Source organism: Cynoglossus semilaevis, chromosome 8 (assembly GCF_000523025.1).
Source record: "Cynoglossus semilaevis isolate Cse_v1.0 chromosome 8, Cse_v1.0, whole genome shotgun sequence".
NCBI lineage: Eukaryota > Metazoa > Chordata > Actinopteri > Pleuronectiformes > Cynoglossidae > Cynoglossus > Cynoglossus semilaevis.
In genome coordinates, this window is record NC_024314.1 from 12491730 (window position 1) to 12506573 (window position 14844).

The window sequence follows — 14844 nt, forward strand, 5'->3', positions numbered from 1 at the left end:
TTAACAGGTGCTCTCTATCTCCTGTATGTAGGTCTAACCCTCGTAGTCCACCATCAACATGACAGGTCTTCCATAGAGATGCTGTCTGGGACACCACTGTTGTTTTAGTGCAAGTCCCCAGACCACCATAACATGAATAAAACACCCATCTTTTTCTCAGCTCCATCCAACTAATAAGTCCTTCTGACAAGTTGGGTCTGAGTCGGACGTAGCCAACATTTCATACCTACAAATCTATAACAAATGTGGGTTCAACACATTAAATGTGTAAATGTGATGCTCTTAGCATTTTCGATGATGACTGTAAAGGCCCACATCTGTGGGCCACCTAAGTGCCAATACTTCATGTGTCGTAAGTGTTGGATCTGGACTGGATCAGTGATTGAGTTATTGTGTTTTCTGGGTATGGATTCCGACTCTCAATAATATTAAATTGTGGCCAAAATGTTTTCTTTAAAATAAATGATTTTAAAGGTTGAAACCATCCTGCTGACTGACAGTGACGCACAAACTTGATGTTTTTTCTCTTGGCCACCAGGCTTTTAAAGACACAATCTGTAAACCACAGTATTATTGAATACACAGTATTTACTGCATGTACTGGCAACATACTGTCACCACCAGCATCATATATAGTAGACCACGGAGCCAATAAACAAGATCAGTTTCTATGGAGTAGAACACAGAACAGACCACACATCTGATCGGCTGATCGTATCGTTCTACATATATTCTGGAAAACACATGAACAGCACAGTGTGTGTGTGTGTGTGTGTGTGTCTGTGTGTGCACTTGAAACCAACATTTTATCCAACATTTGATTTTTCAGGAGGCTCAAAATGCCAAGATTTATCCCAACAATATCCTGTTTCAATGTTGGCTTCAACATCCAAGTCTGGCAGGAAGGAGGAAAAAACTGCCTGCCCACCACTCACTCTGGGCTTTGTTTAAAAAAAGGCAGAAAAAAGTGCCAAAAACAATATAAACAAAAATGTACAAGTTTGTACGATTCGTATTTTCACAATTACGCCACAGCCTGGGAGATTTGAGACCATCTGAGTTTGTTAAACGTTCCACCATTTAAACAACTTTCCTTTTCATAAACAAAGTCTTTTCACATTTATATGTTTGTGTAATAATTTCAAATATATACCCTTCAAATGACCGATAAGTGATGCAATATATGTGACAGATATACAGTATGTTGGATATCTCATTCTTCACTCACAGTCTGAGATTTTCACAGTAAATCTCCATAATATTAACAGCGACCTAAACAATAAATGTCACATATTTAAGGCCAGGCACATTTTTAATGATAAAAACATGATTTCACTGCTACAGTACAGACTGTGACTGGTTCACGTCCCAGTTTTCAGGATGGCTGTTCTGTGTGAAACTCATGTTTTTACCATGTGTGCATGTTTTTTTTTCTCAGGAACCACGGTTTCCTTCTCCAGTCCAAAGACATGTAAAGTGCTGATTAGGTCAATTGGAGACTCTGTCCACAGTTTACCTCACCAACCACCTACTGTCAGCTGGGCCGGGCTCCAGCTCCCCCCACAGCCTCTAACAGGCTGAAGTGGTTTCAAATGAACAAATGGACAAACTTGGCCGCCGCCTGCTGCTGGACGTGAGCGTCTCCTTTAATGTGAGACAATGTTTCACTCATCAGCTTCTATCGCATCATTCACTCCCTCACTTTCTCGATTCTCTGGTTCTCATTTGTGGCGTCTCTTGTCTCCTGAATGTCAGCGTTAAGTTCCCCCGAAGGTTTGGCAGAAGTGGTGCAAAACCTCTCCCATCAGACATCTGCTCCCATGTTCCTGGCAGTGCAATTGAGCACCGTTGTAGTTGCTGCTGCTGTTTTGTTGTAGCTTCTTTCCAACTACTGGGAGAAGGAGAAAATTCAGACGCGATTTGCTGAAGTGATTCACAGCAATTTACCACAAGCATGATGGCACCAGACACCCTGGTGAATTTAATGAAGGGGGGCTCAGTGTGGATCTATGATGTGAGGCTTTTATTGTCCTAACAGACATGTACCTGTACAGTAAAGGTAGGGTTCAGGCTGTATGGAGTCCTGACATGGTCAACGAGACGATCCAGAAGACGGGACAAACTGTCGGAATGTTTCTTTTTATTTACAGTAACTACTGTCCATAGAGAAAACTTTTGTTTTTAACTCAAATTGGTAGTTGACTGAGATGCTATCAGATCCAAACAGACTAATGTTTTAGTTTGACTCTAAATACAACCATCTGTCTACATTGGATAAACTTTAGGAATATATTTGTACCAAAACTTACAGTCTTTGATTCTCCCCACTGCAGTTCATAGGGAAAATCATTCAAACAAAAATGATTAATAAACTAAACTGCCTAACTAGTGATTAATCATGAGTTAACCAACTGGACAGCCACAAACACATGATGGATAATAATAACAACAACAACAACAGTAATAATAATATACTGGCGCCTTTCAAGACACTGTACATCTGTGTTTTTTCAACCTTGGCGGGCGCAACCCCACATGGGATCACCTAGTATACAAACGGGGTCGCCTGAAATGACTTGCAATTGATTAATAAAAATACTGCTAAAATACATTTTTAACTAATTAATATTATTTTGTAATTATGATTAAAAACACCACACACCATTAATCAATCAAAAACTAATTCTAGAAAACCCCAAAATGGGGCCAGAAGCCAAAAAAGAAATAGAAAATAAAATACTTTATAAAATAAAATGAGTAAAAAGAAAAGACTTATGTGATATGTACAAATATTTGAGTAGTGAATTTGTCACATTTCTTTTTTTTTTTTCTTGGTTGTGTCCATGATTTGCTGCCATACTTTTAAGGCGAATCATTATTCCTTCCTGATTGGTAGACCCAGTACTTAGTGTGTACCTATACTTTATAGTAGAACTTCCTTAAATAATGATTTTTCCTTTGCCAGGAAACTTTAAGACATTAAACGTAATTAAAAGGGCAATTAGTCGACCACTTCTCGACCACATGATGATGGTGGTGGAGGAGTGAGTCATTGTTAGCAACACAGCAGATGTAGAACTGATTCAAAGTGAACGCTGCGTTAAGATGGTGACATTTTCTAATACAAGTTCTTGACCCTCATAAACAAGGATAATAAGTTTGAGCAGATTAATAAGGGCAGAATCACTAATAAGACAAAAATGAAAAAACAAATCTTGAGTGTAATCACAGATGAAGTCTCCGACTGACTTCATGGCTGCTGCGGTTATTAGTTTCCCCCTGAAGTCTTCCTTATCCAAATAAAAATCAACAGCAGGTCCATGTTTTCCACTAAACTCAGGAAGTGATACAGAACAGTTTGGAACAGACAAAAATAGAAACAAGCACGAAATGTTAAAGAAGTAACAGAGGAGCTTTTACAGCTACTGGGTGTGTTTGGACCTGGAGCAGCAGTGAATCACTCCAAATTGGAAATGAATGGGATTTTGGGCAGGGGTCAGGTCTCTGACTCAGTGGGTGAAAGTGTCCTGGTGAGTAAGTGTTAGCTTATACTGACGGAGGTTTAAACATATGCTGACTTCAGCCGTGGCACTAAAGTCTAGTTAGCACGAGCTGGTTAGAATAACCAGCATTCCATTACAGCATGTGTTCCATCGACAGATGAGGCTCCACCACAGGGCACAGGGTTTCCCCCTACTTTATACAAGGGGGCACCTGTACTCCCCCTCCCAGGGTAATATTATTTATTAATTTTCTATAAGCAGCAGATCACAACACAAGTCATTTAAGGTCAACTTTCCAATAACCTCCCCACCCCCCAAAAAACATTAGATTCACTGGCACAGGAAGACTGGAGAGGCAGAAAAGAACAGGAGGTGTGCAGTCAAAGTGACAGATGGGTACAGAGAAAAAGTAGAATCATATTGTTTGCATGGACAGGCTGACAGATACAGTAAGGTCAGGTGGGAGGTGACGCTGTCATCTGAGGTGGAAGAGATCCTGTAGAGGTCTGCACTGGAGAGAAGATGGATGACAGTCAGGGACTAGTAAAGACACCAGGAGTAGAGGTGGTGAAGACGGACCAGTTCATCAACTAGGTCAAGCTCATTAGGTTGTTTTTTGGAAGTAAAATTGGAAAGATTATGAACATAAGGTAAATATTTTGAACCAAGATGGAGCTGCCAGGCGTGAACAAAAAGAAAAAGATTCACAGAGATGAACACAGAGATGGTTGGAGTTAGGAGCCAAGGGTCCAAGTGAGATGATCTGTTGCCATTCACAAAACGAAGATATTGAGGAGAAACATGAACCGCAAACTGTAAAGACGGTTTTGTACCTTCTTTCAAAGACACCATCAGTTAATGTTTTTTTGTTTTTTTTTTTCAACACTTTGAGCTCTGAGTTATTTTTCCAACCAATTCTGACTTGTGTCAAAAGACAAACTGATGACAGGCTGAAGGGATGAACACAGAGTTCTGGAGAGCAATGGGAGTCTGACCACAATCATAAGGACTTTGGTGATGGAAGAAACATTAGCCTCTCCTCCTCGTCTGCACTGCTGTTGAAGCATGTCTGTACAAGACAGCTGTGAGCTTTAACAGATTACAGACTGCAGCTCCTAAAAGCCCACGGCGCTCATTATTTGTGCATCAGCACAGGAACTATCACAGAAACCGATCTCCGCCACCTGACAGCAGACGGACACCCGAGAAAGACAATGAAGGAGTAAAAAACACTCAGTGACAGCAGCAGCAGAGGACAAGGTGAAAATACTTACTCCTCAATCAGAGCCATGTTTTTCTGATCTTATTAATGTCTTTTCCTTTTGTTTTTCTTCTGCTGTTACACTCAATGTCTTAAGCATGTTGACAGACACTCAAAGGCCAACAAGCAAACACAGACTTCAGGGGGAGAATCACATGAATTCGATAGCTTCTTGCATTACGTCAAGCTTGTCAGCGGTTTTCAGTGTCACCCGAATGCACCACGGAGTTTGTTTTTCAAATCAAATGCCTCTGTTTAAAATTGCATCATGATATCCGCTGATGGATTACAGTGATGGATTATAGTGATCACAGCAGGGTCCAAGAGTCTGCTGATGAAATGATGGTGCAACATTTGTGCACTAGTGGATGATTCAAAAGACAGAGGCAAGGCTGAACACTAACGGTGTCGTCAGTGAAGTAGAAAATGAAAGTTAAGAGCACACCGCTGACACGGCAGTCACAAGCTAACAACACAGCAGATGTTCTTTCAAATCAAATCAATCAGTTCTTACAAACACCAAGCATGTCACTACATATACTGTATATCTTATAAGCTGGGCCGCCCTCAGGCACTCTTTAGCCACTCCTGCATTTATTATGTTTTTTTCTCTTTTCACCTTTCACCAAATTTACCATCAAAACTGCAGCTCCTTCTGACTAGAACTTACAAAGAAATAATACAATTTGATTCTCTTACAAATCCATACTGATGGCCACTGACTATATTATATACGGTTATAACATAACAAAACCTACTCTACTCACTGTACCGTCAATCAGTTGCATTGAATACATCTCATGTACATTTTTATACCTTCCAGAGTTGTAGGGTAAAGACCTCCCAAAACACTCACTCACTCTTCTTTACTGACTCCTTATCAGTTTCTCCCAATTTGCCCTTTCTTAGACTTATCTCCAGTTTCACAGCCCTTGATTATCTGGTCAACGTTTCATCCACAAAGATCAATGTCTGATGAAAGAACGGGTCAAGTTCATACCACAATTTGTCCAATAGGAGGCAGTAGAGCACCATGTAAACGCTAAAAGCCCACCGGTACCAAGCAGCAGTGAGAGATGTGCCTCGACACGTCCAGTGCGGGAAGAAGATAATTACAGGCAATAAATAAAAGGCTATTGACGCCATGTGTGTTTCTGCTGCCGCTCTTCTCTGCTTCATGACTCTGGACTCGTGTTCCTGCAGGAATACATGGCCTTTGAGGAAACCGAACCCCAGCGCCGTCATACAGCGTCTCTCATAATCCCTCTCAGTGTCACAGTTATATAAAATGAGATTAAATCCTGCTGGACAACTCATCGTTTAATTTAATCCGCCTTTAAATAAACCAGATTAACATGGAAACTGAGTGAATAAGTGTGACTTAAAGCTGTCTGTAAACTGGAGTCACTACGTAAAGATACAGATGTTCCATCTTCAAGAGAAATAAGAATCGACCGGTAACTTATGGAATTCATAAGGTAGGCAAAAAATAAAAAAAGATTTAGTGCAAGAATAGCAACGATCGGGCCTGAAAGCTGCACTAAAGTTAATACATTACAGGCTAGTAAGTCTTGAAACAACTTTTTATCTGAAATATAAACAAAAAGCTATCTAAAAATCAACAATGTAAAAAATAGCAAAACATTTCCATATGAATATAAAAATTCCAGTAAGTCGTAGTTCAAGATATGAAATATAAAACTTTGAATCACTAAGCCTCTTAGCAAAGTGGATAAAACGTATTCAAATAAATTAGGCTACTAAAAAAAACTGCAGGAGATTTCACCAAAACCAGACAAAGAGATAGTAACTAAATGTTAGCACAAATTTCTCTGAAATATTGCACTAAATCAGCAAAGTAAAGATGAAGTTAGGCCAGTTTGATGAATCGGTGACCAAAATAGGGGTTAGACTCCAGGCAGCGGCGCGCCATATTGATGAGATACTCCCTCAGTATTTACTGACTAAGAAGGTTCTGCAAAAACTTCAAGAAGAAGAAAGAAAAAAAAAGCGGTAGATATAGAGGAGAAAGCAATAGAATGAACAACCTCCAGGACGGTGGGACTGATGGACATCAAGAAGAAATTAAAGAGGAACACTGGACTCTGATTCCCAGCAGATGGGAATGACTCTGGGAGAAGCAAAGGAGACTTTGTAGAACCAGATCATGTTAAGTTAATTCAAGTCCTTTGGAACCAAATTGGATGAGGTAAAAATGAAATGTAAGAGAAATATGAGAAGTGGAAAGAACGCAGCTGTTTTTTCATCTTCTTGTCACGACCACAGATGAATCCCATCCACGTTTATTGGAATGGAACGATAACGGAGATACATAAAACCACAACCATCTTCAGGGCTGCCTTCCAACAATTTGGCTTTCCTCTCCCTCTGCCAGTCTCCTCTGCATCTCTCTCTTCCCTCACACTTAACGCCCAGAGTTTGAATCTGGCCACGTCGGAACGTGATGTCAGGGATTATCAGCCCGCAGAGCTTGGCGCTGGTTTGTAGATGTCATCATTAGGTCTCCTGTGGGGACGTTGAGGTCAGCCCAGGAATGATAAAGGGCCTTTAGTTAAACACCAGTATGGCGTTGTTACCCCCAAAATTGGCAGCATAAACAAGATTACTGTGTTGTTAGAGGAAGTTGTTCGTTGGAGACTTGGCTGTAGGACCGTACAAGGTTCCAAGAGTCTGGGTTTCCGTGGGTGGGAATGGATGGATGGGTACCATGTAGGAGGCTTAAACAAAATAGTGTCTGAGAAGAAATAAGTCCAGGAGATTACACGCTGTGTTACTGACACAAGATTCTGTCAAAGCATGTTGTATTGTACTTCACATTTTGGTTGGAACTACTGCAGGAGCCTGACTCTGGTCCACCACCACACTGGCCCACGCTGTGGTCCAGTGAAACTACTTAAAAAAGGTTTGGCATGTCTTCCTCCGAAATAATGGAATTCTCTCAGTGCAGCTAACGTTTGTATATTTGTAACCCGTCATGGAGAAGTGGAACTGACCATCACTTCATCTATACTGTGGAAAATCATTCAACTGTGAGTGTATTGTTCAGATTCTTACTGGACTGTGTTTACTGAGGCCTCAGACTTCTAATCTCCATGTTTAGACTTTTGGTTAAGACTCAAAGGGAATTAAAAATGAACTAGAACTAGAGCAGTGACGGGGCAGACTTCACACAGAGCCAACTTAAGACAGACCTACACTTACACTTACATGCCCACATTTTGTGTCCTTTAGCCATAATACTGGCCATCCCACCTGGAGTTGGTATCCAAATAGTAGGCAAAAAATCCACTAGAATTTCTGAAGTAGGCCAGTTTTGGTTAATGTTTGACGATGAGATGTGGACCATCACAGTCAAAACATCCAGAGATAAGTCATTTCTATATTCAAGGCCAAGGAAAATATTTAGTATTGGCCGTCAGTATGCCAGAGCAACATGCTAGGCAGGATTAGACTGTGAGCCTTAAGGTGCTGCAGTGGGCCACAATCAGTGGGCCACAATCAGTGGGCCACAATCAGTGGGCCACACCTGGCAACCAGATATAAACAGAAAAGTCAGTGAACATTCTTTCACGGTTCTATTGTGTTCTCGACACACTTACACATCTAGGCAACCACAGGGTCATAGAAGAAGCCAGTTCTGGTGGAGGTTTGTGGCCTATAGTTTTAGAATTCATTACTGAGTAAGAAGAATGTGGTCAACCATTTGATTAAGTGATTTCAGAATTATTTAGAAATATGAACATTTTTATTTCTGGTACTTTTCTAATTCTTAAGCTGTGTGAAAGATACCAATCGGTTCATCGGACCATTAACAAATACAATTTCCCCAAATATCGAAGTATTATTTGCTAAATGAGTCACAAACACTTTCACTGCAATTGTTGCCAGAAACACTTTTATCCTGGTTGCCTTATACCCGACCCATTTTTAGAACATTCTTTTCAGATTCGTTCTACAGCTCCTGAGTCAGCGCTGTGAACACGGGGCACAGGTGTAGCGCTCTCCTCCCACCGTGATAGACAGTGGGCGGGGGAAGTCCCTATGGGGGGGGGGTGGTTGGTGATCAGCTGGTGGGCTGAGTCAGCACGTAATCTCCCTCAGTTATAGGAAATGATTGACAATGGAGCGACCCCCCCCCCACACTCCTCCCACCCACTACACCAGCCCTCCAGGTGTGTGTGTGTGTGTGTGTGTATGAAGATGACCTTCACAGCTGCAGTGTAACTGACATCAGCTCTGCAGCTTTTTGAAGAGCTCTCTAATTAGACCTGGGCGCCCTGTCATCATCTGCTGCTTATCACTGGAGCAGCTGGAGTACACACACACACACACACACACACACACACACACACAGATAACCACAGGTTTTTGTGTTATTTCATGAGCAATTCACTCAGAATCAAACTGAAACCCTCAAAATACTCTCTCACTGCAAAATGTCCCCTCAAGGACATGTTTCCTCCCAAAACAACATCCCCACAACTATAGTCACATCAGGAACACACACACACACACACACACACACACACAGGTGTCCAGAGCAACATCACAGCAACAGTTTAGACAATGAGACAAAACACACACACAAAAAAGAAAATGTAAGCGAGCTGTCACAGATCCAAACGACTCTCCCTGTTCAAACTTGGAGAAACAAACAGGAAGTTCCCTTCACCCTTTATTTTAACGTTCATATTGTCCTATCACTAAGTCTTTTACCACTGTTGATTTAACCCTTGTCTGTATTGTTAATCTGGACAGAGGTCAGGCCCAGAACTGAAGTGACAGTTAATCTGCTGCTTTCTGAGTCTACTGTCAACAAAAACACAGACATTTTGTGTGATCTTCACGTGTACAACATGAAACTCAGTCCTAAATCTACGTTCAATCAGGGGTTAGAGACTTTTTTTTACATCCACTATATTTCCTTTGTCTCTCTTCACCCAGATTCAGGCTGCTAAAGTCTTACATTCTTTCATAGATAACATACAAATATGGACCACTTTTACCAATAACATTACATTACCAATAATGTAGGACGAAAGCTGACTGCATTCACTGCCGCAGACAAATTTGGACAGGACAGTCAGAGCCGTGTGACCCATTCTGATGGTTGATACATGGTACTGCTGCAGCCTGAGAATCTGGACGTAGAGTTTCAGGTATATTAGGCGTATTGGGCTCCTGAGTGGCCCACATCTGCTCTAAATACGGGCCAGTCTCTGTTTATGAAAACCTTCACGGCTAGTGAAAATTAATTGATTCTCACAATATGATGCAGTTTTATTTTTTACCCTGGGATGAATCCTCAATCTAAACAGTGTTCAGCGGTAGCCTGGGCCACAGCCAGCTGCTCCTTCATCAGTGGGCGAGTAACCTGGCGGCCCACTCACTCAGGCAGCTGGTAGTGATTCAGGAACACAGACAACTCTAAAATAACATTGAACTTCTGTTAAAAAAAAAAAAAAACACACAATGAGCTTTAACTGAGGTGCTCTTTTGGAGTGAAATAGCTTCAAGATTCCCAGGATCACACAGCCGCAGAATCGCTTCCTGCAGGTTGTTTTGTTCCAAGGCTCTCCAAAAGCTTCATGATTGAATAATGTTTTGCGTGGTTTAATTTGGTAGGATGTGAGAAAATACACAGGTGCAAATCACATTTGTCTTTGCAATTGTTCTTTTCTTCAAGGGTCTAAATCTTAAATTCTGAAATGCAAGGTTAAACACAGAACAAGGCGTCCTGTAATGATGGATTTAAATGTTTCAGGGTTATTATAAAAGCACATTTAACGCCCATTTTATTCCAGCCTTTTAACATTTCATACAAAAGGTTGGCGCGGACCCGCCCACACTGTCAAACTCGGAGCTGCAAATAGACACAAATTACTGCCTATTGCTAATTTCCCTTGTAATTACAGGTTCGGCTGTGCTCTAGAATTCACTGATTATCCTCAGCAACACAAACCAGAGCTGTCAGAGTGTCAAAAGTGGGGAATTTCCCGGGTTGAATTCCACCCAAAAAGTCTGAACTTTAGGGTTAGACGCAGAAACGTACAGAAATGAAATGGTTCTATTGGATTTTTCCCTTGTTTTGCATAGGTGTGTGAATGCATCATGATATGTAACGTGAGTGTTTAACCCACCTGGGCTGACGGTGATGTAAAAACAAGAGCACGCAGGAAAAAATGTACTACAACAACGAAATACATACGAGATACAGAGTGAGAGAGAGAGAGAGAAAGAGAGAGAGAGAGAGAGAGAGAGAGAGAAGAATGAGTTTAGAGTGCTGCTGACCTTCCTCTGACCGCTGTTGTGTTGTGAAACGCAGACCCGTCCTCTGACAGAGCCGTCCTCTGACATCCATCTGGAGATGTTTGCCTCCACATGAAGCCACCTGTGACCTTTGTGAACCTGCAGTGGCCTCAGCTGGAGAGAAGAGTCAAAAACTCTGCCTTAACACCCAGATGTCACATGTACGCTGACCCACTGCTGCCCTCTGTGGACACTGCAGTCACGTCACAAACTTGGATTGCAAACATGACCATAGGTTATTTAATTAAATACATACAATAAAAATACATGTCACCTGTTGTATTTGTGACTGATCGAAGATTGAATTATTAATTAACTGAAAGTTTAGCTTCACAGAGTTGATGGATTTAAGTCATTACTGTGCATTAAAGCCATAATCACACTTATTTAAAACACATACGTTTAGTATTTACAAAAAATATTTCTGAGGAGTAACAAAAAGATGAGTTCAGAATACACACTCAGATGGAACCTGCAGACAATCCCACTGCTTCCTACCTTCCAACTTCACAGGTACAACGCGCACACAGTGACTTTTGGCCTAAGTTCTTTTTTATTTGCGTTTTTCTGCCACAGGCTGCAAAAATTTGTCTACTTGTTTTTCTCACACAAAATCCATAACAAAACACTTAACATGAACTAAATGTTCCTTTGAAATTATCGCTGAATCTGTGCTATAAAACCAGGAATTTCTCAAACTCGACCCCACATTTGAGTTTCTGTGCAGCCAAAAGGACAGTGGACGTAAACGTCTGCCATTAATACAGCAATACACTCCATACATCCAGCTACGGCTTAGTGAGCGCTGAAAAAACCATGCACTCTGATATAAACCCACAGAAGTGAAATGAACTCGACTTTTTTTTTATTTTAATTTATCCATTTTTGAAGAAATTAGTCAAATTAGGCATAAATAGAAAATGGCTTTGGCAAATTTACCTCATTTTGTTTGTCTAAATGAGCCTCGTTATGGCTTTACGTAAGCAGCACAGACCGGGGTCTGATTTGTAACTGAAGTGATGTTATCAGGCACATGTGCAGCCCAGGTTTCTGTGTGGCTGCGTTGAGTTTGGACCAAGGAAGAAGGATGAAAATAACAAGACAAGAAAACCACAGAGGAAAGAAAGACATGTGGAGAGAAGTGAGGGGAGAAAAGACCAACGGTCGGAAGTCTGCAGATCCTACGTCGGCTTCTAAATACGTTTTTCTGATCAATCTCGACGGAGCCTCGTTGGTTGTACCAGTACGGTTCGACTGGAACGTGTCCAATCAGATTGCAAAGTTAAACTACTTACTGTATAATTGCATTTACATTGAGACCAGAGCTGGGTCAGTTTTTGACCAGCCAGGCTTCCAAACCCAACCTCCACCCCTCCCTCCTCAGACATGTAGATAGAGGGATTTAACATTTATACAGGCCTGGGTCTCTAGCCATTGTAAATAAAATTATGTCACGGTCAACTGTGTGCTATCTGATTCTGAGTAATGGTCAAACATTCCCTCCCACGTATGCTAATGCTGTTTTTGCAGTCCCGGCGGGGAGACGCAGCGCAGACGTGCCAAGAAGTGTGGAGCTTGAGAAAAGTGAGTGGGCGAGATCAGTGGTTGATGGCTGGTAAAATATTAGAGAATTAGCTGAAAGGGCACCGGGCAACGCACACAGGGGAGGGTGGGGTCGATGGGCTGATGCCTGGTTTGGCGTTTAACATGTTCCTGAGTGAAATGTTGCGACCTGGAGTGACCTACTGAGCCAAGAAAACACAGCAAAGACACAGCTTAAAAATAAGGCTGTAACAAGTTTAAAGAGAGAGATGTACAAACAAATTACCAAACAAATTACCAAGTACAAACAATGGTTTGTACTTGGTAACATCCACCTGGAGGAATGGAGATGGAGAAGGTGGAGGTGGCTGTCAGGGCAGGTGTTGGACAGAAGAGAAGGTTGAATAGATGGTGGAGAGACCTGCTGTGATGAATGGGTCAGAGACAGAGGCTCAGCTTAAAAGACAGGCGGTAGAGTTGGAGGTAGAGGAGATAAAGATGCTGAGATCTTCACCAGGATGGACAGGATTAGAACATATTTATACATACTTGTGAGGACATGAACTTCACCAAACTGTCACATGAGGACTGAGACTGATGATGCAACTCCTATCTTTGTTTAAAAAAGTCAAAGAGTTGGCCTCGGCCAATCAGGGACCACGAGAGATTCAGGCGTTTCCTGACCGACTCTAAAAATAAGCCTGACTTCCAGCTGCTGATGTCAGTGAAGAAACAGAGTCAACGTCCCTTTGGCTCCAACAACTTCCACTGACGCCTCCCTGAGCTGCACACCTGCTGTGATGTTCCAGGGTCCAGGGTTAATCCTAAAGCTTCAAAATAAATTTGGCACATTTGACCTCTGCTGTCAGTTAATCTAGTTGCATTAACTAAATTTACAGTGAATTCATTACAATGCATGAAGCAGAAGGAATTAAAACAGTCTTTACCACATGAATTACCCATGTGTAGTGGGCCAGATTAGAAAGCACAGCAGTTTGCCCAGGTCTGGTTTAGTGTCACAACCAGCTGTTTTTTAAACCTTAGTTTTATTTAAACAGTGGAACAAATGACGGCGTCTGATTGTTAAATTGTAGGAGTGCTAACTTCCACAGTTGAAGTACGTAGCTGCATTCACTGACTCTTGTTCTGAACATCTACTGTACCAATGAGTGGCTGTGACTGTGTTGGTGAACAAATTGGATAATTCACTGCTTGGGCAGTTATAAAACTGCCTGTTACACGCCATGAGGTATTTACATGCTGTGGTGGTCAGATTGTGGTAATAGGTTGTGATTATTTTATATTATTTCCAAAACAACCCAAGTTTATTAGTGGGGTAAACCCCAGGTTTAACACTGTGTTCTGCTCCGATGTTGTGTTTACTGTCAGCGGGTCAAAGCGGTTGATCGTCGCTCTCATAAATGTCACATCTTTTATAATTTTACACTCCTACTTTAAGTGCAAATTACAGTGAGGGATACATTCATACACTAATCTTTCCCACACACGTCAGGCCAGCTGGACAGCACAGCCAGCAACAAGCAAACACGGGTGCCTGTTCTGTGTTTTACACCTTGACATGTTGGTAATTACATGTGAGTTTCACTGAAAAACTGAATCATTAGTGGCCGAGTGCCACGAAAACACACACACACTGACCACCCAATTACTGAACCGGTCCAACAACACTTTTAGAATGATGTGGAATCTGTAACGACTGATATGGTTGCATAAGTGGAGCCACGCACGGTGTGCAGAATGTTGGGTTACACAACATTCCTGGGGTGAACTACTGTAGTAAGACCTCGTGAACGTCGATGGACAACAACAACCACCAGAAACAAATACAAATGCCAAAGACTGGAGGCTGTGGGCTGTGTGTCACAGTGGTCCGACTCAAATGATGTTTGAGTCGGAGGATGTGAGAGGTCCATAGTGGTTATCACGCCTGCCTTACACGCAAAACGTTCTGCGTTCAAGCCCCAGAGGAACCACATCCATTTTTTATTTACAGTACCTAGAACAAAGACAGAGACTCCAGTTTTTTTGAATTAGGATTAAATAAGGAACAACATCTAATAATCTAATATCTTGTAGGTCACCCTGTAAAATTCAAGATGTGAAAGAGTTGTATCTTGAATGGTTGTGTTCTGTGATGGTAGCTGGTGGTCTGCTGGTTTACTGGCTGAGAAGACAGGTCTTATCAAT

General features: G+C 41.7%; 1 protein-coding gene across 8 annotated transcripts in view; it reads right to left on the bottom strand.

Moving 5' to 3' along the window:
* The window catches only part of LOC112486239 (bone morphogenetic protein 4), a 147202-nt gene that overhangs the window by 9248 nt on the left and 123110 nt on the right, over positions 1–14844 (bottom strand). For all 8 annotated transcript variants that reach the window (XM_025057926.1, XM_025057923.1, XM_025057922.1 and 5 more), the window contains one exon: positions 11077–11208. The gene's annotated coding sequence lies outside the window, so the exon portion shown is untranslated. The remainder of the gene's footprint in view (positions 1–11076; positions 11209–14844) is intronic.